The sequence below is a fragment of the Ctenopharyngodon idella genome, chromosome 5, assembly GCF_019924925.1.
Source record: "Ctenopharyngodon idella isolate HZGC_01 chromosome 5, HZGC01, whole genome shotgun sequence".
Classification (NCBI taxonomy): Eukaryota; Metazoa; Chordata; class Actinopteri; order Cypriniformes; family Xenocyprididae; genus Ctenopharyngodon; species Ctenopharyngodon idella.
This window is the reverse complement of record NC_067224.1, coordinates 30,490,594-30,518,166: the sequence shown is the minus strand read 5'-3', so window position 1 is coordinate 30,518,166 and position 27,573 is coordinate 30,490,594. Positions and strand designations below refer to the sequence as shown.

At 39.5% G+C, this 27,573-nt stretch overlaps 1 protein-coding gene across 2 annotated transcripts in view; it reads right to left on the bottom strand.

Annotated features, from left to right (window-relative positions):
* Window positions 1-27,573, bottom strand: part of si:dkey-220k22.1 (multiple epidermal growth factor-like domains protein 9) — a 75,891-nt gene that overhangs the window by 33,605 nt on the left and 14,713 nt on the right. The window contains exon 1 of one of the 2 annotated variants that reach the window (XM_051893276.1): window positions 2,002-2,111. The exons of the other annotated variant lie outside the window; for it this stretch is intronic. The gene's annotated coding sequence lies outside the window, so the exon portion shown is untranslated. Of the gene's footprint in view, window positions 1-2,001; window positions 2,112-27,573 lie in introns of those variants that run through there. 2 annotated transcript variants of the gene reach the window in all.

Genomic DNA, 27,573 nt, shown 5'->3' with positions numbered 1-27,573 from the left:
TAATCTGACCCTGTAATCAAAAGCGATTAAAGGTGCTTGCTGTTTTACTGCCTCTAGTGTTCATTTCTGTTAGAAACTGCAGTGATATGTACGTATTGGTAAGTATTTTGCGTTTTGCAAAAATGTTGACACAGGTATGTTTTTGCAATGAGCCTGTGTTGGCTGTTTTGTATTTTTGTGGAAACCGTGATACATATTTAGGATTCTTTGATAAATGTTTAAAACATCAGCATTTATTTGAAATAAAAATCTTTTGCAATATTATAAATGTTTTTGCTGACACTTCTGATCAATTTAATGTGCCTTTGCTGAATAAAAGCATTAATTTCTTTACAAACACTCAAAATTGCAAGTTAACTTGACAGGATCACGGTAGGGACAATGTTAAATTTTCTTCTCCTTGAAAAACTTTGTATTGAAATTTCCATTTTAATATTTGCTCTCACCTGGAGGCACGCTCTGTGAGGAGACCTTCATTTGAATGTTTAATTTATGTGAGATTAAAGTCTGCTGGGTGCTCTGCATTAATGCCACAATGGTCAACTCCTTGAGGTCCATGCTGATTCGAGAGGTGGCAGCTCTTCATAAATCTAAGCAGGACAGTTTGTGAATGAGCTGGATCTAAGCCAATTTATCTGTGCAAACCCCACAGACGGGATTAGCGCTTTCACTCCTTCACAGTTCTCTAACGTCTGGCGAGACATCAGAGCAACTTCAATCCTGTCACATCAAGGAACCATCAAGACTTGAGCAGGAAGAAAGTTAAACACTTCTGCTCCCACCCATAGTCACTTTAAGTCTGATTTCTACAAAAGTGAACAGACGAAGCATTTAACGGTGTGTGATGAGCAATTCTTTTTCCTCCCTATCAAAAATAAACCCTTCCATTGCGCTGATCTTATTTTTCCTTTGGCAAGCATCAAGGTTTTGCCTGGCTTTTGATTAGGCCACGCAGCAGGCTAAACTAATCCTCCTCAAAGGCAAGAGATATTAGAAGCCAAGTCATTTCAACTTATCCAAATAAAAAAAATGAAACGGAAAATGGCAAATGGAAAAAGGAAAGAAGTAATCCCATGCTCTATAGTAAAGAGTGCTCTAAGGGTGTGTTATAGCTTTGTTTAGTTAGGCTCACGCTGCTGGGTGTCAGTGTCTTCACACTTCTGATCTGATGGGAATAAAATCCTCTGTAACAAGATTAGTGAGAAGCATAACAGGGCTCTACCACCACTGTGTGTGGTAGTGGACGACTGATATGGTTGCTGCTAAGGATGTGCGCAATGAATTTCATAAAAGTTTAAATGGAAATTTTGCAACTGACTAGTCTAAACCTCCACCCCCCCTTTGCCCCCCAGAGACAGTCTGTATATGCGATCTATTTGAAATAGACTACATAATCTATGAACAGTCAAATCCCATACTGAATGTTGCTAAAAATAGTCAGATACATGCGATGTGCTTGCCTTGCACTGCATTATCATTGTATATTAAAGTTCACTTAAGCAATGTTAGCCATTTTAGACATATTTATTCAAATCAGCTGAAGTATCATTTAATCGACTAGTCGAATAGTCTCACACATCCCTAGCCGCTACTTAATTCCCATACATTCCATTTTGTTTTAATGAGTTTGATGACTGCTATTCTAAAATGTGGAAATGGTAAAATGTAAAGATAAGATGTGGCTATACATTTTGCTGGTAGCGTACACAAAACTATTACATGAACGAAATACTACTTGCTGATTAGCAGAAATGGTATTTTGTTCATGTAATATTTGCACTACGAGAGATATAACCAGTTTAGATGGAAAGGATCTCAAGCTGACTAGTTGAAGATATAGCTATACACATTAATAGACACGGTACTTCCTTGAAAATTAATTCCAGCACAGCGCTACAACAACCATAATGAAATGACCCTTCACAATAGATAAAGTTTTACAACGAACTCTGTTAGAGAGCCATAAGGCAATTTATCTGTTCAATAAAATACCTTACTCACCTGTAAAAATAAAAAAGACATCTCTGCGTCGCCTTTACAACTTTTCAAATCCCTGTTCTCACCATGTCCGAAAAGCCAAGCCAAGCCAATATTGATTCTTGTTTAATTATTACAAGCTCTGTTGGATTCTCTTTTTGCCGGCAGACTCTCCTTTGACCCGGAGGGAATCACACGTTTGAAGAAAAAAAAACAACAACAAAAAAAAAAAAACCGCTAACTTACTATTGAGAGCAAAAAAACTTAATTCTGTGGATTTGGCGATTCACATATTCCATAACGAAACGTCTTCAACAGCATTTAGCTCACAGGAACACTAATCTCTACAAAGATAACTTTAAATAACACAAGAAGAATCAAAAATATAAAATAGGTGTGCACATCCCAAACACCCTAATTGGGCTCAGGTGCAGGGCAACAAAATAGGAATAATGAAAAAAAGAAGTGTGAAGTCCGCAACTGACTCAAGAAACAGGTGACAAATAATTAAAATCATGTGAAATGATTTGAATTCACAAATCTTTCTTGAGTCAGTTTGATTAAGATGATCACCTGTTGTCTATAAAGAGTTGATTGTATTCCACATGGGTATTGTGCCTGATGAAGACCTGTTGGTTGAAACGTTGCATTGAATTATAAATCTGTTGGAGCAGTTATTTTCAGTGTGTGGACTTCACACTTCTTTTTTTCCATTAACTTTAAATAACACATCTTCAGAAATATGAATCAGAAATTTGTTGGAGTATGCGTAAGGCTGGGTAAGGCGTCCCCTGGCCACGGGCTTGACTAGTGTCGAATTTTCTTATTCATTTGCCGCCTGCTGGTGCTACTATAGAAGCTTTTTTCCGCCACTAAATAAAAAATAAAAAAGGTAACTGCAACTTTTCATCTTACAATTCTGACTTTTTTTTCTTAGAATTGCGTGATATAAATCAGATATAAGTCAGAATTGTGAGAAACAGATTGGATCACACAATTCTGAAAAAATAAGTCAACATCCTAGTGGTTGGGTCCATTTGCAGTATCAAGACCACATTTATATATAGCATAAATATACAAGGATTTAAGCTGGTGATTTAGGCAACATTGTTTAGAGCAGCACTAAGTGCATCCCCCACAGCTCTCAGACTACACTTAAATTGCCTATCGCACATTCACAGCAGTTTTATGAGATTATGCCCCACTCAAAGGTCTGCACACCCCTCTCATTGAAAATGCTCTGTGTCCTAGAAGGTAACTTTTTCCAAACAGGTCCCTGTGCCAATACTTTCCTTATGCCACCTAAAGGTGGAAAAAATTCAAAACCCAGCTAGTTTATTGTAATTTATGCTCAGGTTTCCATGATTTTCATCAAAACATTTTATATAATATAATCAAAACACGGTGAAATAGAACAACAGGCACAGGTTATTTCACTGTATTTTGGGTAGATACTGCCCTTTTGCACTAACTGAAGGCCTGATTCATTATGCCAAGCCCTGATCAGAACTGTTATTTTATAGACTGGTCTTAGCTCAACAGCAACAACCAATATCATCAACAGAGCATGCTTGTATAGTTAGCCAGCCTTAGGGTTTTCAAAATGATTGACAGGCCAGCACGAACTGTGTCAATATCATTTGAATAATTAAATAGTTAAATCTTATTTCATGCACCCACAAGATCAAATATTGGTCTGCATATGAGATGTGAGGGAACAGAAAGCCTCAAGCATCCTATCATATCAGTAGAGTTGATTTCCCACCAGTGGCAATTTTACTGGCTTTGGCATTACAATATCATTGTTTAATCAGTCCAACACCTCAGACGGTTACATTTTATATAGCTAGAGGCCACAACAAATCTCCTAAATTTAAGGTCTGTCTTATGTCAGTTTGTAGTGAGGACACAAATTGACTTCTCTGTAACTACAGTAGCATGGGCTCTATGTAATCAGTAATTAACTTTGTGTAAAAGCTCTTGAATGTCTGGCTTTTTCATATATTGATTTTCTGAAAAAGGGGATTCTAATGAGGGCTCAATGAAAGACAGAACTCTTTTTCCACAAAAATGCAAACAAGAAAAGAGAAAAATGTCAAGAATCAAATGTCTATTAAATTGTGTGTAAAACAGAAGATAATGGGTTTAATTATGAATAAATGTCATGCATTATGATTCATTCTTCTGGAACTCTCTCGACAATTACTGAGGCATAATAGCGGAACGTCCCACCAGGGCCACTGACGTCTTGCCTCGATCAGATCCTCTGAAGCCATGCACACAGAGTTGTCTGATTGGATGACAATCCCTGGAAGGTCATGTCTTGACCAGTCCTTTCTCTTTGTCCTCTGGCATGAATAAAGCCTTTTCAGATGATATCAAACAAGGCTTGTTCAATCGCTCACAGCCGTGGCTGTGCCCAGGGAACAGAGAGCTACCGCGGGCAAGAGGCCAGGCTGTAGGACGGGGGGCTGGAGCTGCAATCATACAGACAACTTCACACCATTACCTCTCCATGGCTCATGAATAGAGCCTTTAAACCCAACTGCAGACTAAACCAAAATTGACAAAGAGGAGTGGGAGGAACAGGGAGAGAAAAAAAAGGGACGGAGAGAATAATAGACATATTGCCGAAAACAGATATATAACAATATACCAGCAGTACTGATTAATCAGCCAATGTTTTGCTGATATAGACTCATTTTGCATGATTGTTGATTAATAGAAGTGGACATTTTCACTGGTAATTTTTTCAATTTTAACATTATCAAAAGGATAATGCACATTTTTCTCAAAATTTTTTCTGAATATTGAGTAAATGCTGAATAATTTCCACTGTTTTGTTTAGGTCTCACTTAACATCATTAGATTATATTATATTTTGGCATTACAACAACAATTGTCCACCCTGGAAACAATAATTCCCATACAGCATTTTTCTGCCAAAATATATTTTAAATATATGCTAATTAAATAAAAACGTTGTGAACAGTGAAGCGGAAATGTATTTGTTAAAACCTTCAAATGCCAAAATGTATTACAAAATGTACTTCAATGGCATGGAAATACATTTTTTTTTTCTCAATCTTAAAATACATTTTAGGTTATTGCAAAATGCAAATATAACATACATACATATAATATGTATGTATATATATATATATATATATGTATAATATGTACATGTACTGTATATACAGTCAAACCAAAATTATTCAGACGTTTTTTATATTTTTATATATATTTTTACTAGTGGGTGCGGGACATTGTAGTTCATTTATGTAAGTGAGGATAGCAAAATAAACTGTGACATATTATACCCAAAAATTATTCATACAGTGGACTACCAGTAAAATTGATAAAAATTTGAAACCAAAAATGATTCAGACACTTTGACCTGACCATGTTTTGCTTAAGTGTTATCTGACATGATTAGGATTCATTTTTTCTGACACAGTTTAACTCCGAGATCTTGTCATATTTTATTACCATTTTGAATAAACTGTATTAATGAATGAAATATATATATATATATATATATATATTAGTCAAACCAAAATTTATTCAGACATCTTGAAAAAGATATACAAATATACCGATATACAAATAGCCAAAATTACACTACTATATATATATATAGTAGTGTAATTTTGGCTATTTGTATATCGGTATATTTGTATATCTTTTTTGTGTATGCTATATATTTAAAATATATCTAAAAACATATATTTTTGCTTTATGGGTTAATGTACTAAAAGACCCTTGATGTCTGTTAGAAAAAGTATGAAGAACAGAGAGCAGAGGGAGAAATATCTACTAAAAAGAGATTTTTTTTGCTCACTAGATTTATTCTCTGTATCTTTTCAGGACCAACAGAGATGATGGGAAAAAAAACATAGGTTCAAACTCTAACAGCAGGAACAGAAGAACAAAGTGTTCCTGGGTATAATGCCTCACTTCTGTTCCGCACAGAGCACCTGCATCTCAGTTAGTGTTCCCACAGAACCCACAAGACAAATGCAGACCATCCTATCTCTAATGTTTTCACCTGGTATGCCATGCATGCTGTTCTCACTTTGCCTGAGAAACAGCCACACATACCAAGACTGTATCAACGTGCACATTATGTGACGGAAGTGTGTGTCTAACATATAAGACCACACCAAACAGAGAAAGCGTGAGTCTTAGACTGGTCAGAATGACAATTCTTTCAAAGTAAAGAAAGAAACAGAAAGGGGTGAGAGGTGACATGCAGAAAACTATGAAAAGACTTCACAGACATAAAGACAGGAATCTCAGGAGATGATGAAGCTGCCATTCCAAAAACATTACTGCTCAATTATGAATAGTGGAGTGGAATTCCAGATTTAATCTCTTTACTGGACATATTCCTCTTCGTTTCCTTTAGTGCTTATCGGGATTTCACCAAGCAGGACAGATTCCTGGATCAACACCCTTTTTGGTCCTGGAACAACATTCCTATCAAATTTCACAGTTAGGTTCTGAGTTAAAGTTAGATTTGAGGCTTTAATAACATTCTTATTAATATTTCCTTGATGGTCTAGTAAATAATAGTTAATTGGGGTTAGAACTATGTTAGTTAGTCAGGACCAATCAAAAGATGATACGCCCTACTTGGCAAACCAATGGTGGTTTTAAAATAACCCCCACAAAATCAAGGAGCAAGGAACAAAACAACAATCAAAATATGAATACAACATGAATTCTAATAAATCCTGCTATCACGTACTGTATATATTTCAGAATTGTGTGGTAATTAGTCTTAATACAGTATTTTTGTGCATATATGTTATGTTGTATTCAAAGACTTGATTATGCTCCAAAAGAAAAACATTCAGATGTATAGAAGGACCAGCACTAGATCCTGCCAGAAGTAGACACATGGACAGTATCACATATAGCTTTTAATGGTCTTTCTCTTCCTCATTTTTCTGCTTCCTTTCCCTTGTCTTCCAATAAACAAGATGCTGTTTGAGCATGACTAGCCAATGCTGCAGAAGAATGGGGACAGATTGCTGAAGGGGCATTATGTGGGAGGGATTTATCAGTCTTCTCTGCTGTGCCAGTCTTTGTGTTCAGATCTCCATTAAACCCTCTGTGACTGCCTCTGCTATCTTTCCCACAAGCCAAGCCTTCAGATGCTACAGCAGATGATTAAATCAAAATTATTCCATTTTTATGCAGATATAATCCTCATAATCGTGATTATAAGATTATTTGTGCTTGGAATCAAAAGTCTATAAATGAGATCATAGCAAACAGATTTAGTCACAGTTACTTAAACACAGATAAAGAAGGTACACCAGACGGTGCACTGAAGATTTAAGCCAAGGTGTTTTAAGAGAGGTTTGTCCTTTTGTCAGTAGCTGGCCATGAAAACCAGGCCATGATGATCCACTTTAACCATCATGGATTCATTACCTGCTAAAATGGCCTCTTGAAACCGCAGAAAACCGTCAAAGGTGATTTTGCAGGCCATGGAGGCAGATAAATGATGCAGTTCAAGGATGTGGCTTATAGGACGAGATGGAGGACACTTCATACAAGCTCTCAGATGTGTCTAGGTCAATCACTGTGCTGTCATACTCAAGCATGATGGATAAGTATCATATGCCAGAGAATGATTTGATCTGTGGATGCTTCAAAAACACTCAAGGCATTGGGTAGTGATGAAGCATAAAATATTTGATTTTGAGAAATGTTTTAAAAATCCCTTGAACTATCCCTTAAAACTTAGCAATATCTTTTTTGACATCTTATCTTTTCATGCATCACTCACTCCATACATTTTATGAGAAGTTAATACATTCTTATATAATGACCAGATTTCATGTTTTGTGTGTGTGTGTGTGTGTGCTTGTTTTCATGATTTATGAGGACACAAATTTGTATAAGGACATGGGTATTACACTGGTATTACGATGTAAACATGTTTTATGAGGACATGTTTATTTCATGAGTCCTCATATTTAAAATAGCTTTAAAAACATACTAAACAATGTTTTATTATAAATGTAAAAATGCAGAATGTTTTCTGTGATGGGTAGGTGTAGAGTAGGGGTAGTGTAGGGGATAGAATGTACAGTTTGTACAGTATAAAAACCATTACGCTTATGGAATGTCCTCACTAAGATTGCAAAACAAACCTGTGTGTGTGTGTGTGTGTGTGTGTGTGTGTGTGTGTGTGCGTGCGCGCGTGCTTTTGTGACATATCAGGACACAAATTTGTATAATTACAAGGAGAGGGTGACTTATGAGGACATTACCCCATGTCCCCATTTTTCAAAAGGCTTATAAATCTTTTGAGATATATATAAATAAACATTTTTGAGAAAGTAAAAATGTCAAGTCAAGTCACCTTTATTTATATAGCGCTTTTTACAATGCAGATTGTGTCAAAGCAGCTTTACAGTGATAACTGGTATATAATTTTGGCTGCACAGCAGCTCTAAAAAAATGTGCACAGTTTCCTGTGATGGGTAGGTGTAGGGTTGGTGTAGGGTGATAGAAAATATGGTTTGTACAGTATAAAAACCATTACGCCTATGGAATGTCCCCACAGTTCACAAAAACAAACAAGTGTGTGTGCGTGTATGTTTTTATACATTTTACTTGTGTTTGTGTGTTAGATCATGTTTGTGTAAGGAGGGCCAGCTCTCTTCAAACCACATAATTTAGTCTACCAACACATGCAACAGCTCATAAACAAACAAATGTTCTCACGATGACACACTTTAAGTCACTTATACAGCAGCAGAACAGAAAAATGCCAAAATATGACCTCACTGTAATACATCCATTGTGACCCACAAGGCTTGCATCCAAATCCTGTCACAATATTTTCATAATCCCTGACGGCAGACACATTAGTATCTTTAAGCAGTCCAATTTTTCCAAGCTCAGACTATATGTGTTAAAAAACATCTTATGACTAAGCTCCAAAACATTTAGTCTAAATACACACTGTGAAATGCATGTCTGAATATAGTGTTTAAGCAGACAGTAGACATATGTGCTGCTATCTGGAAGACAGTGGAAGCACTGTGGGCTATGGTTAAACCACTTTGGATTCATATTAGGCTAGCCTGCACTATGGTCATTGTTTTTATTCCCACACTACTCTCTCAAAATTCATAATCAATGTACTCCACCATGAAGTCACAACTGCCCAATATATCAACATAAAGAGGCTTCTAGCAGGACAATTACTGGCCAAATCTAAAGTAAAGCTAACACAAATTTAATTCACTTGTCACAGCGACACAAAAATCCAAACAAACAAGGAAACCAAAAAAGACCAGGCTAGGTTATATACACAGTGTTCTTTATTAATTGATACAATAAGCAAAATACACTACCATTCAAAAGTTTGGGATTGGCAAGATGTTTTTGAAAAAAGCTTCTTATGCTCACCAAGGCAGAATTTATTTCCTTGAAATACAAAAAAAAAAAAAAAAAAAAAAAAAACAGCATTATTGTGAAATATTACAACTTATAATACCTGTTTTTGCTGCAGTGTTCATTGTCACATGACATGATCATTCAGAAATCATTCTAATATGGTCCTCAAGAGACATTTCCTATTGTTATCAAGGTTGAAAACAGTTGTGCTGCTTAATATTTCTGTGGACCATTCATTATTCTTTGATCAATAGAAAGTTCAAAAGCATTTTTGAAACAAATTTTTGTAACATGCCTTTACTGTCAGTTTTGATCAATGTGATCTTTCGATTGATGTGATATTTATAAATCTTACTGACCCCAAACTTTTGAACGGTAGTATATGTTACATCTTTTTTTATTAGAACAGCTTTAATCATTTTAAAAGTAATGATTTACCATATTTATTGAGTGTCTTGTAATGGCTATACAACTGAGGCTAAACGGTATGTCTCTATCCCACAATCCACTTCTGCATCCACCCCAGTATTTGATCTTTGGTGTCACAGATAATCCCTACCCAATTACCTCCAGTCTAGTGCGTCTGCATCTGCTCTGCTTCCGGCACAAAATAAGTGCGCTCTCATTGCGCTTTACAGAGTCTGATTGATTTATCACAGATTTATGAATCTCTAACATGATCCCCATGTAACTGATCTGCACAAACCTCCATCTTTTTTGCAGCGTCTAGAACACAAGGCTGGAGAGACCAAAAAAAGGTGTGGAGTGTTGTGTTGATGGCTGTATTTGCTGGGGAACAGCAGGGAGGGCTGATTGACTACAAGGGTGACATATTTGTTCTCAGTGTAAAAGTCTACTTATAATCTAATCAGCAGTTACAAGCTGCAAATACGTTCTCCAAACTTTCATCAAATCATTTAAAATCAAGTTTAAAACAAAGCAGAAAAGAGACATTTCAGATTCTGAACTATTTCCAAGTCACTAATTAAATATGTACATTTGTGACATTGATTATGTGACATTTTTTACAGATGGTCAGATGGTCTTGCTTCCATTGTAGCACAGATACTGTTTGGATCATCTCAAATCATGCTGAACACACAACTTGTGGAGTTAATGGAACTCGACTGCATTATTATTAAAACAAAAAGAGGACGAACCAAATACATTACCAAATATCTACGTTAATTTTTAATCTACTTTTCCTTTAAATTGTTATGCTGACAATATATTTTATGAAAAAAAAAAAAAAAAAAAAAAAGTATTCAATTAAAAAAAAGGCAAAAAAGTTTTACTAGGGATTTGAACCCCACCACCACTGTTATGGAGTGTATATGACTCAGTTGAGTCATACACATTTTTTTACCCGATAAGAAAACATGTGCATAAACTACAATGGAAACACATTTACCAAGTAAATTCCTCAATGCACATCAAAAAAGTCATGTGACTTTGCGCAATGGGACAGCATAACTGGACTAAACAGCGGACTGATCTCATTGCACAACATCTGAAATGCTGTTTTGGTCATTCTGAAATGCCTAAGCAAAGTCTGTCATCCAAGTCATTTGGTATAATTACCTCCCAGAACTGTTTTACATGATGGCAGTCCCGAACAGCAGGCATCTGCCTCCGACAGCAAGATAACATGACTGCATTTATTGCGTTTATATACAGGGCCCTATTTTAACGATCAAAGCACATGGTCTAAAGCGCATGGCACAGGCGCACTTAAGGGGTGCCCGAATCCACTTTTGCTAGTTTAACGATGGAAAAAATGGTCGGCGCACAAAGGGCATGGTCCAAAAGGGTTGCACTTACTCTCTTAATGAGTCATGGGTGTGTTTTGGGCGTAACATGAAATAAACCAATCAGAGTGTTATCTCCCATTCCCTTTAAAAGCCAGGTGCGGTTGCACCATGGCGGATTGCTATTTACATGGCGGAATATAGACACCCTCAACCTGACGAGTCAGTTTAAATACATGTGTGTATTGCTACAATTGGTCAAATAATTAGCCAATTACATTCGTCATTACTGCAAATAGGTAATTCTGATACATGTCATGACTATCTAGGCATGTAGACATTATGACATGTAGGCATTTTTTACTTTATGTACAATCTTTTACATTGTAATCCTTTTATTTTTAATATTTGGCATGTTTGTGTGCTGCTGTGCATCCCTGTGTGTGTAACAAGCAGAGTGTATGCGTGTTGTGCACTAGCCTATAGGTGCATATTACTAACGCGCCCTTTAAATAATAAAAAAATAAATAAATAAATCGTGTGCCATTGACTTTAAACCAGGTTCTCTTTCATCATCAGCCAGGTTAGCTGAAGTAATTACTGCAAGCAGCCCATGCTCGCACTGTTTAGCAGGCTCCCTGTCTCGCTCTCTTTGCTATTTCCCCTGTTCTACGGCTGCCCGCCTGTCGGATTATGCTTTTATTTCTTTGATGGCTCTCTCTAAACCCACAACGGCCCCCCGGGGACTACCAGTTTTGTGCCTGCCCAGCTGAGTGCGGCGCCCTTTTTCGCCGCTACGGATTTCCATCCTTACTGTGTTGTATGTATGAGCTGTAAACACTCCGAAGATGCTGTTGATTTCTCCGCGCACTGTAGCATGGTGCTCTGATTATGCCTGTCTGACTCCGATGGGAAAAAAAGGCGACGCAGGTGCGCACATGGGGGACTCCCATGGTGTGGCCTCATTTGCTGTGTCGAAACCCCGTTTATGGATGAGCCACCCGGCTGCCGGGGACGAGGACGATGCAGACTTTCTCGATGGCTCGGAAGATGAGGATGCCATCCCGTCATTTGTGACGCCTCAGACGAACGCTCCCGCTGCTTTCGGTCTTCTTTGAGGTTTGTGAGCGAGTGGCCACTCGCCTTAACATCGAATGGCCGGCCCTTCAAAGTTCCTCTGACCAAGAGCGTCCCGTTCCGTCTATGACGGAAAACTTCTGGGACCCCCTCCCAGCCCAAGAGATAGTTTTTTTACCTATCCTCCTTGCTTGTGCTAAACACATTAAACATTGCTGGTAGTCCCGTTCGACCGCTAACACGGTCTCACGGGTCTGGATGTTGAGGATATCGCCGCTCTCACTATGGGTGACCCCCCCCGCCATCGAGCACTATATCGCCAGACACATTAACCCCACTCAAGGTGGGCTGCTCACCCCTCCCAAGCCTGTTCTCCTCGGAAAAAAATTGATTGCTTTTCCGCGTCCACCAACCAGGCCTCTTTAAAGCCTTGTTGTCAAGCTGTCCAAGCTAGCAGGCGTTCTATGACTCTCTCTGTGTGAAGAGAATATGAACTGTGGCGTAATCTATCTTATCTCCCCGATAGTGAAGAGCGGCGCATCACGGGAGCGCAGGTTGAGCCTGGCCAGGCTTTATTTGGTCATGCCGTCACTTCCATGCAACAGCGCTGCGATGTCAAGTATATGGAGAAGGAGGTTTTAAAACGTTGCCCTCTAAGAAAGCCTGCACCACGTCAGATGCCCTCTGTGCGGCTGCCTAAGACCCCCCTGCTATCGGACGCCATTTCCATATGCAGGCAGGTTTATTAAGATCTGAGACAAGCCACTGGCTTAGCTTTGTATACCCCAGTTCAAAAGACTGAAGTTATCTGTCGGCGAGGTCAGCACCCCCCTCGCCAGTGGTTGCCCACTTCAAGTACGCACAGGCTTCACTGTTCCCCGTGTTGCCAATTGTGTTTCCCCCCTTTTCAATAAGGGAAATTGGTGAGAAAAAGTGCATAAGCAGTGTCACCACACCGCGCTCTACACACAGCTCTCACTAATTTAATAAAGGCTTTTGCATCAGTGTTCCCCATGACACAAATCAAAAAATTAAAACGAATAAATGAATTCGTTAATAAGAGAGAACATCTCTCAGCAACCCCACATGCCGCCCCTTAGTTGTCCACTAGATGGCGCCATTGTTTCACAAATGAACGATCCGGTTGAATTAGCAGCCCTAAGCAATTCTCCGGTGAGTCTGGGAACTCTCATGAGTCATGTGACAGTCTGGCTGTCTGTGTCTACTCTCGAATGGGTGATTCCAAATGATTACACAGTGGTACAGACTGCAGTTTGCCAGAAAACCCCACTTTCAGCGGTATCTTTTCTCACACAGACGAGAGCTCCGCTCACATTCTGAAAGACAAGATCTCTTCTCGAGAAAGGGGCAGGGCGAGTAGTACCTCTGCATCTTTATGAGCAGGGTTTTCACTCTCATTGTCTAATTCTAATTATGACGGTCTTTGTCCTTTTCTGGATCTCAGTGTTGAACAAACATTTGAGGAAACATGATTTCAGAATGTTAACCCACTGTCATCTCTCTCGTTCAGTAAAACTGAACGATCGGTTCACATCGATCGCTCTGAAAGATGCTTTTTTCCACATAAGCATTTATCCACCACACAGAAAGTTTTTTTGTTTTGCCTATCCAGGCACATGTTAAGAATTCACAGTTCTTCCTCTCGGGTTCTCACTTGGCCCCCAGACTTGTGTGTGTGTGGAGTCGGGCTTAGCTTCCCTGAGAATGTCAGGTCTGCGGATTTTGACATACATAGACGACTGGCTCATCATGGCCGAGTCAAAAGAGAAAGTGTTGCAAGACACCTGCTGTGTGCTCATACACATCACATCTCTCGGGTTCAGGGTGAATGTGAACAACAGCAATTTTACACCCAGTCAGAGTGTGATTTTCCTGGGTTTGGAGCTGAACTCAGTCTCCATGTGAGCGCGTCTCTCTCAAGGGCATGTTCTCTCTCTAATGAACTGTGTCGTAGTTCATTGAGGGAGCGAAAGAGCAATATCGCACATGTCTCAGACTGCAGGTTTTGCCTCTGGGACTGAGAGCGTTCATGAAATTGGTTTTGTCACTACATTTCAGCCCGTTACGCGATCTCTGCCGCTCTCTGCGTGTGACGCGCGCTTGCACGGCAGCTCTGCGCCATTGGAGGATCACGGACTTTTACGCACAGGGAATCCCTCAGGGGACGGTGATGTTGTGGAAAGTCATTACGACAGATGCATCCTTAACAGGCTGGGTGCCACTCAGGAGCGCAGAACAGTGAATGGTTTGTGACCGACCAGACTACGTTCAGCGCTCATAAATTATTTAGAGCTTATGGCCATTTGGAAAGCTCTAATATATTTTCTGCCTCACCTGCAGGGACACTGCGACAATACCACAGCAGTGGAACAATATCAATCGGCAGGGCAGCGTGTGCTCATCGAAACTTCACGCTCTAGCTCACAAGCTTTTGGTGTGGAGCAGGCGGTTTTTCCTCTGTTGTTAGGCACGACTCATGTTCCAAGCATTCTGAACAGAGGCGCGCGGACCTTCTTTCGAGGGGGAACCCACTCTACAGAGATTGGCTCCTTCCCCCTCAGATAGTGGGCATAATATGGATGAGATTCAGACAGGCAACCGTTGATCTATTCGCCTCACGCAAAAACACCCATTGTCCTATGTTCTTCTCGCTATGGATATGGACGTGCCCCTTTGGGTAGACGCATTGGCCCACCCAAGTGCTGCTGTATGCCTTTCCTCCCCTTGTGCCTGTTAATTCACACTGGCCAAGGTGAGAGAGAAAGGCCTGTCTCTCATTCTGATAGCACCCAGGTGGCCCAAAGCACCGTGGCTGGCAGAGATAATCCCTCTGTTATATGCCCAGCCGTGGCTCCTCTCCCTCCGCACAGATGTATTCGCCTCACGCGAAAACACCCATTGTCCTATGTTCTTCTCACTATGGATATGGACGCACCCCTTTGGGTAGACGCATTGGCCCACCCAAGTGCTGCTGTATGCTTTTCCTCCCCTGTGCCTGTTAATTCACACTGGCCAAGGTGAGAGAGAAAGGCCTGTCTCTCATTCTGATAGCACCCAGGTGGCCCAAAGCACCGTGGCTGGCAGAGATAATCCCTCTGTTATATGCCAAGCCGTGGCTCCTCTCCCTCCGCACAGATCTATTCTACTCCCGGACAGGGTGGCTCTCTGGGCCTGGCCCGTGAGATGACAAACTTAAACGCGTTAGGGCGTCCCCCACATGTGGTTGCCACTATACTGAATGCCAGGGCCGTTTCTACACGGCCTTTATATGGCTGTAAGTGGCAGGTGTTTGGGTGGTGTGATGGGCGTGGTCCCACATCATATCAGTGCTCAGTTCCTGATATTTGGTGTTTCTTACAAGACCTTATAGATAAAGGCAGGTCGTTTTCCACTATTAAGGTTTACCTGGCGGATATTTCTTCCTGTCATGTGGGCTTTGAGGGCTCAACGGTCGGGCAGCATCCTCTAATCCGCAGATTTATGAAGGGTGCCCGTTGATCTTTGCCAGTCATCAGGAGAACTGTTCCTGAATGGGACCTCTCCATGGTGCTGAAGGCTCTGTCTCAATACCCTTTTGAGCCCCTGGAAAGTATTTCCATGAAGCTGCTGTCCTTCAAGACGGCTTTGCTCTTGGCCTTGGCTTCAGCTAAATGTGTCAATGAGCTACATGCACTCTCGGTTAATTACTCGTGCACTAAATTCTCTTAGTGGAAATAAGGTTTGTCTTAAGCCTAACCCGGCTTTTATGCCTAAGTGCTTTCCTGCATTCACATCGGAGGTGTTGGAGCTGTCTGCTCACCCTCCACCTTTTTCCTCCGTAGAGGATCAGAGGCTGAATGCTCTGTGTCCTGTCCATGCATTAAAAACCAGTGCTTTCCGGAAGAGTGACCTGCTCTTTATTTCATGGGCGCCCCCTCACAAGGGGAATCCAATATCTAAGCAATGCGTCTCACATTGGCTTGTGAAAGCTATAACTGTGGCATATGAATCAATGGGAATGCAGCCCCCGGGAAACAGAGCTCATTCCACGAGGGGCTTAGCCACCTCTTGGGCCTTGTTCAGGGGTGTGTCAGCTGGGCTTCTCCTTATACATTTGTGTGTTACTACCTACTGGATGTCACCAGAACCTCGGTAGCACATTCTGTTTTAGGGGTGGGGTCTTCATAGCCCCACCTTGTTATCTTCCTTTCTCCCTTCCTATTTACACATTGCAATAAAGGAACAAAGGGTGAATGGGCCGGCAGGCCACGCACATTCAGGTCACCTAGTATGCATTTACAGGGTGTATATGTATGTGTTGCTGGATTTATTTACATGTGTGGGCCTCATACATGTTTCATGTCCTGCCTGTGCACAGCAGTCATGTGTGTGCATCAGGGTTGTCAGATGCATGATTATAGGACGTGTCAGGCACTGCCCGCTTGGGGTGACTGTCCTTCTCTGACTTACAGAACCTCACTGTGAGTTTATTGGGCAATCGGGGAGCTGTCCATGTCTCTCCCATAGGTGGATCTCGAACACGAGATGATGAAAGAGAACAATAGGTTACTGTTGTAACCCGGTTCTCTGAAACATCGAGTGGAGAGATCCACCAGCTTTGCCCCGCTTGCCGCACGAGAAGCGAATATACTTACTGGAGAATAGCAGCGCGTGCAGCCCATATATGCTCTCAAGTAAGGGGGCGGGGCCTTACCTGGCATTGGCTACGCACTTCTCTCTGTCTAGCCAGACTTGGTGCAATTGGATGCTTCTGCAGAGGTCAGGTACGGATGCCCTTCCCATAGGTGGATCTCTCCACTCGATGTTTCAGAGAACCGGGGTTACAACAGTAACCTATTGTTTTTGTTGGTCAATGGCGCAGTCGTTTTCAGTTGCATCAAAATAGCAACACGCCAACAATGCGCCTGAACACACCTCGTTTTCAGACCAGGCGCATGGTCCAAAAGGTTGTACCTAGTCTCTTAATGAGTGATGGGTGTGTTTTGGGTGTAACATGACCAATAAACCAATCAGAGTGTCATCTCCCATTCCCTTTAAAAGCCGAACAGATGGGCGTGACTGCATTGGCTATTTAAACAACGTGGGCGCTGGACATGAAAATGATAACTGCATAACTGAAACTAGCAAAAAAACCACTTGCATCGCTCCTGGCGTCACATTGCACCAAGTGTATGACAGGGCCCGCAGTGTCTTCTACTACTGCAGCAACTTCCATTTTTCTTAGTGATATTTAGCGGCAGTTTATCATGAAGTGAATATTTTGTTCTCTTCGACTAACTGGATAGAAATGGTGCTTTATTCGCAAATGTTTTATACAATATTCTAATTTTGCAGTTTAAATTTGCAACTTTGGATGGAAACATAGCTACTCATAGTTACTCTTGGCACGCTCTTAGTTCAAAATGTTGAAAGGCATGTCACAAAGATGTGGAGAGAGAAAGAATACAAAAATAGGAGGGATGAAAATGGGAAGGTGCGAAACAAGTGAAAAGTTATAAGAAGGGGGACAGGATGTGGTGTTATTCTGAAGAAAACTTTGAGTTGTCATTTGAGAAGTGACACCATATTATCAGGGAACAGAGTCTTGACCTCTGCTATAAATACTAGAGCGACACTGGATGCAGAGTCACAAAAACTCACCACAACACTGCCTCACATTCTTTCTTATTTTCAGCCTTCACCAAACACACACAGAAGCAACAACAGCAATAAAATGAAACAAATTTATGATCTGATTTGAGTCACAAACAGAAATTTGCAGCTTATTTATTTATTTCTTTTTCCTCACACCTGAACTACTCCACATTCATTTGGAGAAACGATTAGCATTTGTAGAATAAGAAAAGAGTCCACTTGTGCAAGTAGCTTTTGCCTCTAAAACAACCAAAAGTGGAGTTTTACATGATCATTTTCTACCTACTTTTTGTCCCTAAAACAGTCAATCTTTCCACGGCTGCTCTTTTAAGATACATTGAATGTGGAATGAGCTAGAGTTTTCTCTAGATCTGCTCGCAGGTTTCCTGTTGTGTCAAGTATAGTTTTTATAATATAGTTCCAAATCCTTCAATAACAGCCGCTTTGCAAAGCCTGTGGTAAACTCAGCAGGTTCACAAAACAATCTGATGCATCGCACAAACGAGCAAGGTCAGACTGAAATGATCAGGGTCATTGTAAAATAAACTTCAGCTTTCCCAAATTTGGGAAATCTCTTTTATCTCCAAAGATCAATGAAAATTCACTTCCTTAATAAAAATTGAAAAAGATTACCCACAGTCTCTATTTAAATGTCCAATACTGAGTATTAATTGTATGAATGAATCATCATTATGTTGAAGGCAAGCCTAAAAGGGCAAGTGGAAATCAGAAAAGACTAATAGCCATAGTAATTTCTACTAAAAAGCCCTCTGAACAGCCGTCCTACATTGAGACTATTAGATGTGTAATCCTGTTTGTGGCTAATCAGTCATACTTCAGCATCCATCCGCTTGATGTGCAGCTTGGGGACTAGCTGCTGTTTTGTGCACTGCAGCATTTCTAAGATGATGTTTTATTGTCTCTAAACCTAACTAGATTGTGTCAGGACAGAGTTGTCTTTTAAATCCCCTTATTAAAATGTATTTTTGAACCCATGTGTTTTGTCTTGTTTTGCTACTCAGCTCTACAGAGAAATAAACTAAAATAAATACAGGGGCTTAAAGGTGCTAAAAATATGCTTCCTTTTTCACATGAACACACACTCAGACACACACACATATGACCTAATATGTTTGAAAAAGGAACTGCATGTTCACATTGCCACACACAACTTAGCATAATTAGCTGCACTTTGGTCCGTCACACAATAGATCATATTTCATGCAGCTTCAGTCCTACCAGTCACATGATTATGATTCAGATTAAAAAGCAAATGTAAAGCCTAATGGCCCAGTGGGCCTTTAAGTTTTATAAAAAGATACCAGACTGTTATTGTTTGAAGTTTCCAACTTTAAATAAAAACTTTTTCTAACTGAATAAATATAGTAAATTCAATGGTTGACTGCTTTATATGCCAGTCAGACAGCCTCTTCCTGTCTAAGTTAGCTGTTTATGTCGATAGTTTGAATTCTGGCTATACGTGAGAGTACAGTAAGGTCTGCATTAATGATTTCCTAAATTAAGACAGGGCCAATGTGGCTTAGTGTTATGACTTTAGTCCACTAGGGTGGCCGAGGTGATTGACATGTGCGCTAAAGGTGAGTGAAGCTCCTGTAACTGTCTTCTTATTTTCAGAAGAAACATTTCTATTGAGGTTAGGAAGCGAAGGTGACGGCTAACCCAGAATTCAGGAACATGTAGGCAGAGTAGGAAGTGTGGATTACCCGCAGTCGTGTGTAACGTGTGTGTACTGTATGTGTGTGTAGAAAACTGTGAGGTAGGCCTCACATAAAATGAGCCCATTCATCAAAAAAAAAAAAAAAAAGGAAAGAAACGAAGCACAGAGGGAGAATGACTGAAGACTTTCTGTCTTCAGACAGTTTGATTTCCCTCCAAATGGATTCATGAAACAGATGAGTTGCTGTAGTATTCTGTTGTTTGAGGAAACTAGCAATAAATCTTGGTGAGTTAACACAAATGTCTGTCTCTTGCGCATATTTAAGGGTGGCAGTAATTGTCACACTCGGATTTTGGCATTAGATCCATTACAACCATCACAGTATATTTAAACCATACACACACACACACACACACACACACACACACACACACACACACACGTTGTTATTTCATTATGTATATAGGCATACTGGCTTTATACCGAACTAAAGATCTTTTTTTTTATCCCCAAACCCTACCCTTAAATAGAACCATCCCAGAAAACTTTCTGCATTTTTACATTTTCAAAAAAATAAAATAAAATAAAAATAAAAAATAAACATAATTTAGTATGATATATTAGCTGTTTTCCTTGTGAGGCCCGACCAAATGTCCCCGCAATGTCAAAAATTTCAGGTGTTACTATCTTGTGGGGACATTTGGTATTCACAATGTAGGTAAAAAAGTAGTAACCCACACACACACACTCCATCACCACCAACAGCAAAAGGGAAGAAAATTAAGTTTCACTTACTTGAAGGTTTGGTACTTTTGCCAATAAGGTTATGTGGGTGCACAAGAGGAATAACTATCAGGACTGAGATAAAGCTTTATACATGAACAGCAGTAAACAAATTAAAATGTAAAAAATTACTATTAATTTTCAGGATTTCATGAACATTTCTGCACATTTCATGGAAACAAACACACACACAAATCCACACCAGAAACACTAAATGCATTCATTCACTCAAACATGCAGACTTTCTCCCCACAGGATACCCACAGGCAAACACGGCAGTGTGTGTGAATGTGGGTCATGGGCAGTTGAATCTGTCCACTGTCTGGCCGTCTGTCTAAGCACAGAGACGTGTCATGCCCAGCCAATCACTAGCATCACACACTTGCTTTGAGTCCCATTTGACCCCTTTGTGTTTAGTGGAATATCCAAGGGGATCTTATTCGCATTCATAGGTCATTGTACATATTTGTAAGTTTGGTTACACTCTTTAGAAATCACCCAAGAACAGAATTAACTGTTACAATGATAAATTATGCAAGTGCATTAAAAACATTAAACACATGTGACAAGGTTACACATATTTAGAACTAAATCAACCTATGAAAACAACATTCTACAAACATCAAAAGATTCTTAAATATTTGTACTTCTCTATGTAAAATGGTTTATGATTTAAATAAAAGAGCCTTGGATGCTGTCAGTAGGTTGATACTGTTAATATTTGACACAAATACACATACTAAATAATCAAATATGTAAATAGTATTAGCCTTACTCCTATATAACAAAATATCAAACCAGTTTATAAAGTTTATATTTAGGTCTATAAAAGCTCATATTTATTCAAAATTAATACAAAAGAATTGTGGTCATTTTGGTGGTCAGATGTTAGTAGAAAATAATTAATCTACATCTACTAAAAATCACCTTGACACCAGTTATTTACAAGTTATTACAAAACGGCTCAGAAAAGTAAAGTAAGTTCTGAGAAATGGCCTAGAATCATTTGTGTACAGATGCCACTTGCTTTACTAATTTGTTTTTTAATGCAATGAAATTGTTGTTTACTGTGTCGCTTTCTTCTTCGCGTGACAACGTCGTTAATCGCTACTTTCCGGCATACACCATGCCTAACAAGTAAAGGTACTGTTGGCGGTGGAAATGCAAGCTGGATCAGGGTTTACTGTCCAGAATCGTACTGTACTGTCCTGTACCGCTCAGTGAAAATGAGCCATTAGAGAATCAGACCGTGCCATAAACATTATACATGGTGTAGTGGGGAACGATTGCTGCTGGGACTGGTATTCTTTATAGAAGAATGAAGGCAGCATAAATCCAGACGCAAGTGTAGGTATCTGCAGGTTGGAGTAATGGGCGTGCCAAAACAAGGCGATGTGCCGAAAGATCTTTACAACTGGTTGCGAAAGCTGGCTGTTAGGGTGTGGGGTAGGGTTAGCGGTTAGTTTCTGTTGTAGCAATTCACCTTTTGGCACACCCATTACTCCGACTTACAGCTATCCCTGTCTCTCCAGAGGAGAGGATAAATACAGAATGTTCAGAGGCTAAATGTCTGATAATGTGAATTGGCATCACGACAAAATTATCTCTCTATCTTTTTACTTTCATTAGACAAGGTTCAAGTTCCTGTATTCCATGCTCCAATAAGATACATACACAAAAACACACTGCCAAATGCTCTGCTATAAGGCTTCTCTCACAGATGGTGGTCCCCCCATACTTCTACCTCCACCCTTTTCCCCTGTTTGCCTTTCATCCTTTTTATTGGGTCAGGGGGTTCTTCCCTATTCAGTTGCTATGCAACAAATGCATTTACACTGAGAAGAAGTGTCTTGTGCCAATGAACAATATGCAATACTTTTTGTAATTTGTAAAACACATTTAGTGGAACTAAAAAATATCAAGTCCCAATACTGCAATCATTAATCTTTCTCTCCTACTACCTCTATGACATGTACTAAAGTGGCATACAAACACTCCATCACAATTGCCTTGTATGGTCTTTTTCTGCTGATGTCTGGCTTCAGGTAAGCTGTATACTTATAGCAGGCCGAGGAAGTCTCTCTGAATGCCAGAGGTGATATTGTGCAGAGCTCATCTCATTTACTCACTCCATGCTCAGACGGGACTTAATTGTGCATGTCATTTATATACATCGCTCTGTAATTTTTTTATAGGCTTAAACACACTGAATTCTGCTAACGTCTGCTTAGTGTGTTTCTAGTAATGTGTAATGATTTATGAATATGGCCCTGAATTTGCATATACATAAGTCTGATGAGTAAGTGAATGTGTGTGTGTGTGTGTGTGTGTGTGTGTGTGTGTGTGTGTGTGTGTGTGTGTTGACTTTCTGAGAGCGTTGCTTTCCTCTTAAGTAGCTTCAGGAGAACCATTTTTTTCTCACTGCTATTTACAGAAACAGCCAAGCAGAAGCAATGTTGGTCAAGGTATACTCATCAATGTAATCAATGAAGAGTGAACCTTGGAAACTAATTCAGCGGTTGTAAATATCTGGGAAGAACGAGCATAGAGTTACATGGGAACAAAGGGCTTGAAGGCTTTTGTTGTTGCAGTACCACCAACAGTCTGCCTTTTCCAGAAAATGTGGATTGGCACTTTAAAAATGCCCCATGGGACATTCATCAAAGGAAAACAAGGGTCGCTGGCATCAGAAAAACACTGACATGATCCACAGAGACTACACTGGAGTACTTTTCTGTGAAGCAAAATCGCAAACAAGAAGTGACACACCAGAGTCTCAGTGTTACTAAATGTCTGAACTGGTTTTGGTGCAACAACTTTTTTTTATTTTTGAATGCTGTTTTTCCTTTTACAACTGCAACAGCAGGCTACTGTGGTAAAGCAGGCCAGACACACACACACACACACACACACACACACACACACAAAAAAAAAAAAAAAAAAAAAAATCAACAGCACAGTTTTTTTTTTTTTTCCACAACAGTCCTAGATAGGTTATATTTAAAAGAACAGAGTGAAGAAAAAATGTAAATTGAAAAATGATGTCTGCAGAGAAGACTGTTGAAAACTAAAGTTGCTTCGATTGTATTGAACAACAACAACCACTTTCAGTCTAGAATGATTTTTCAGGCAACACAGCTGTCAATGTGACCGAATTATAGGGAGGTTTTCTTTACTTTCTTAATCTGTCTGGCAAACAGCATACCGCAGCACCCTCAGATAGCAGATTTTTGTCTGTCTGTGCTCCATATAGGCTACATCTAATTATAGTGTGTCAATACTATATCAGTGGAGTTTAATATAATGATTCGAGGCTCACTGTAAATATTTGTGGTTGAAAATATCCCTTATAACCTAATGGCAGCAGTGCATGTCAGAAAGTGGAGCGCTGTCAAGAAGCAACAACACATTATAAGTGGTCTTTTAAAAACTGGCTGATTAGAGACCAGTTTCGTGGTTTCTCTTACAATGGTGGAAATCACATACTGGGATGAGGATATCGGTCCAGAGTCGGAGTGAGAGCAATAAAGCATGAGCTCTGGTTCAATCAGCATTCCCCAAACACTCTGGGGCAGCCAGGAATGTGAAAACTACCAATTTCCACAGGATCAGACTTCCACAACCAAATCAGGGTGAGCAGTTTTTCTTTATTTTGTTTCAGCTTGCCTTTGGTCTTACAGCTCAGGAAATGGCTTGAGGTTTGGACCATAACCAGAGCAGAGCTCTCTTAAGCTATTCGGCCTTCAGTCACTGCAACAGAACAAATGACCAACACAGAAAAACGATACACTACATGTAGAAAGAAAATTGTACTCAGCCACGACTGTCTGATAATTTTTTCCTAATCATGACCAAATGTATTAATAATAATAATAATAATAATTTAAGGCTGGTTTGATAGTATTGATTATGAATTCTTATATGAATTCTTAATAGGTCAATCTTTTAGTCTATGCTGTTTTGTGTTGTAACACACCTGCCTAATCATAATAAGCTTTGCTTTTTAACTTGTGATATGAAACAAAGTTTCAGCTTTCAAAGTCTGTCCATTTTATAAACAATGCACATGATTCGATCATCTCTTCCTCCTTACTCCTAGTTATAGTATGAAATAAACATGAATGAACATCAGAAGGTATTCTGAAAAAAAAAAAAAAAAAAAAAAACAGTACAGCGTATATTGAAATGTATCATGTCTCATGTAGACGCTCAATCAATGTTTCCACCATGGAAAGATGTCAATAAAATGAATTGTAATGTAATGTTACATTTACCTCAGGAAAGTCATTCTATGTACATAGGTTGTTAGGTTGTAGGGCTGGGCGATATGGCCAAAAAGTCATATCTTGGTATTTTTTGGCTAAATGGCAATATACGGTATATATCTCAGTATTCTCTACATTTTTCTATTTGGATTTAGAAAAAAAAAAATCTGTATTTACTTTTTAAAAATCTTAATTTAACATCCTGCCTAATGTTGTCCAACAAACAGTGTTTATATTGAAAGCTATTAATACAAATATAGTGAATGTAACCATAGTCTGGCACACTAATAGGCCTACAGTATGTGCAAAAAAGAGAAAGTTACTTTACATTCTAACATTGTAACATTACAATCTAAAATAAAAATGATGCTTTTTAAAGCATAAGTTAAATTCACTAGACAAAATTAAAATAAAAACAAAAGCACAGACTAATTAGCTATATATTTATAGTTATTGCTATCATAAAAATACACTTACTTGTAGGTTTAAAATTCTACATATGGCACATTTATTGTTCAACAACAAACATTTTATCAAAATGTATATTTTAGTCATAATTATGGCGATCCCATTCTATTGAGCTCCGTCTGTTTGGCGCGAATGCGCGCGGCGACGCTCGTTCACGGAAGTCTAAGAAGTTTAGAGGAGACTGAGATTCGCTAGCAGAAGGCTCATCCACTCCTGACAGCAAAATGGATATATTTGTATGACTTTCTAACATTTACAGGTGGAGAATATACCTGTGAAATGTAAGTTATGCGCTAAGGAAAACACCACATCACAAAAGCATTAAATAGCGCAAATATCTGTCCGCACATGAATCAGTCAGAGCATCTGACGGGGCAAGCCGCTTTAAGCGACAGGCCTACGTGTTAACTATATCTTAATCTTACGAGTTATTTTTAAAGCCCTTAATATTAAGCATGTCTCATGTTTAAGCCAAATTGTATTATGCATTTCCCCCGCAGCAGCACTCTGCGACGTCCACCGCTGTTTTTCAGATGTGCTCGGATAAAACTACTGTATATCGATATAAACGGTATCGGCTCATTGCGTATCGTATATTAAAAATATATCGGTATATCGTACAAACTCGTTATACCGCCCAGCCCTAGTTGTTAGTCAAAAAAAAAAAAGAAACATTCTCTAGAGAGCATTTTGCCAAATATATGTTTTTGTAAAATGACTTGCCATGGTAGCAGGTAGTACTGGTTTTACCGGTTATGAGGGAAAATTTCATTTTTGATACCGGTTTAAAGAGGGAGTATTTTTTGTAATACTTACTTGACAAAAACAGTTGCTATATCTATACAGTAGCTTCCCTGCATAGCTTACAGCTAGTTAGTTGAGAGAAATTTTTACATGTACTGTAAATCCAAATGAACCTCTATTGAATCAAAATAAATCAAGATCGAAAGTGGCCATTGAAGTGGTGTGTTCAGATTAAGAGGAACATTTCCTGCAGCTACTGGTCAATACTGCACTGTTTGCCGACAGTCCACAAATGGAGAGCTTCAACTAGACTAGCTTCTTTGTCAAATGGTAACATCTAGACTAATGGGTGTGCCACAAATCTTGGGCTCCCCCTCCCCCACGAATCATGAGATGGGGCCCTGTCCACAAGTAGTGACGTCATGCTCAAACGATGCAAGTATTAAACCAGTCAAACCATGATACAAACAAGAGGGATGCAATTCTAGAATGGATTACTGTTCTTTAATCTTTCTTTTGCTTTACAAGAAAGCAGTTGGACTGACAAAGGCCTTCTTCACACTGCCTCTCGGTCACATCAATCAACACGGGTCTCGTTTTCTGTCTGAATCAATAATGAACATTCAAATGTGTGATGCATTGATTGTTTCCTACTTCTGTAAATACATTTAGGCCACATATTTTATACATGATGCTCTTATGACGGCTTCTATGTGGACCAGAATAGTCCGAACATAGGCAAAATTTAACCTGCTGTGAGTACCCCCACCATGGGGCTACAAGGGTGTCTTGTATGCCTGTGTCTGTAGCATGAAAGCCTACAGCATGAAATATACATCTATAGCACTCTGAGCTAATGACCTGTCACTCTTATTCTGCATTCTGATAGATGACATGATCAGTGATTAAGTGTGGCAATGTACTACCCAGCATGGTCTCATTAATCACTATGTAGCAAATGACACAAACATGCACACACACAGTAATAATGCTAGCTAACTTGCAAGAGCTGCAGTGTCTAATTTCTAAATATCACATTATGCCCTATCATACAGTCTAAATAACATGTATATGCAATCTTCTTGATTGACTTAATTTAGACAGCATGTTTCTTATCCTAAAAAGCACATACTATACAGACACGATGAGTACAGCAAGACTTTATGAATGACGGATTGGATACTGTAATGGAAGCTATCTACAGCCAGTGTTCTGAGAGAGAGCGTGAATGCTGTGAATTATGATGCCTTTCTCCATGTCAGGGGGAGCAGAGGGGGACTGCAGTCTTTGAGTCCGCTCCAAATCAAACACAAGCGGATGGCTGACTCTCACACGACTGCGGCTATTCCGTTTCCATCTGCAGCCGTCTGCTGTGGGAAAGCTATAATTACTCAGCGTGTGGAGTCACTAACTTTACCCTTGCACTCTCATGGCCGCTGTTTGCACACACAGATCTTTCTACATAGAGACATTGTCAACATACTAGTACACTGCATGCACAGATACATACAGATACCTGTGAAGACATTGAGCGTTATATTCTCTTGATTCTCTTAATATTAACTTCTTGTTCATTGTTTTATTGTTGTATAAATGCATCATGATATAGATGGATAGACTTTTTTCTGTAAAGCTGTCTGAAACAATGTCCAATGTGAAAAGTGCTATATTGCTATATACATAAATAAAACTGACATACTTGATATTATAAAAATATTTTAGGGCTGTCAACGTTAACACGTTAACGCATGTGATT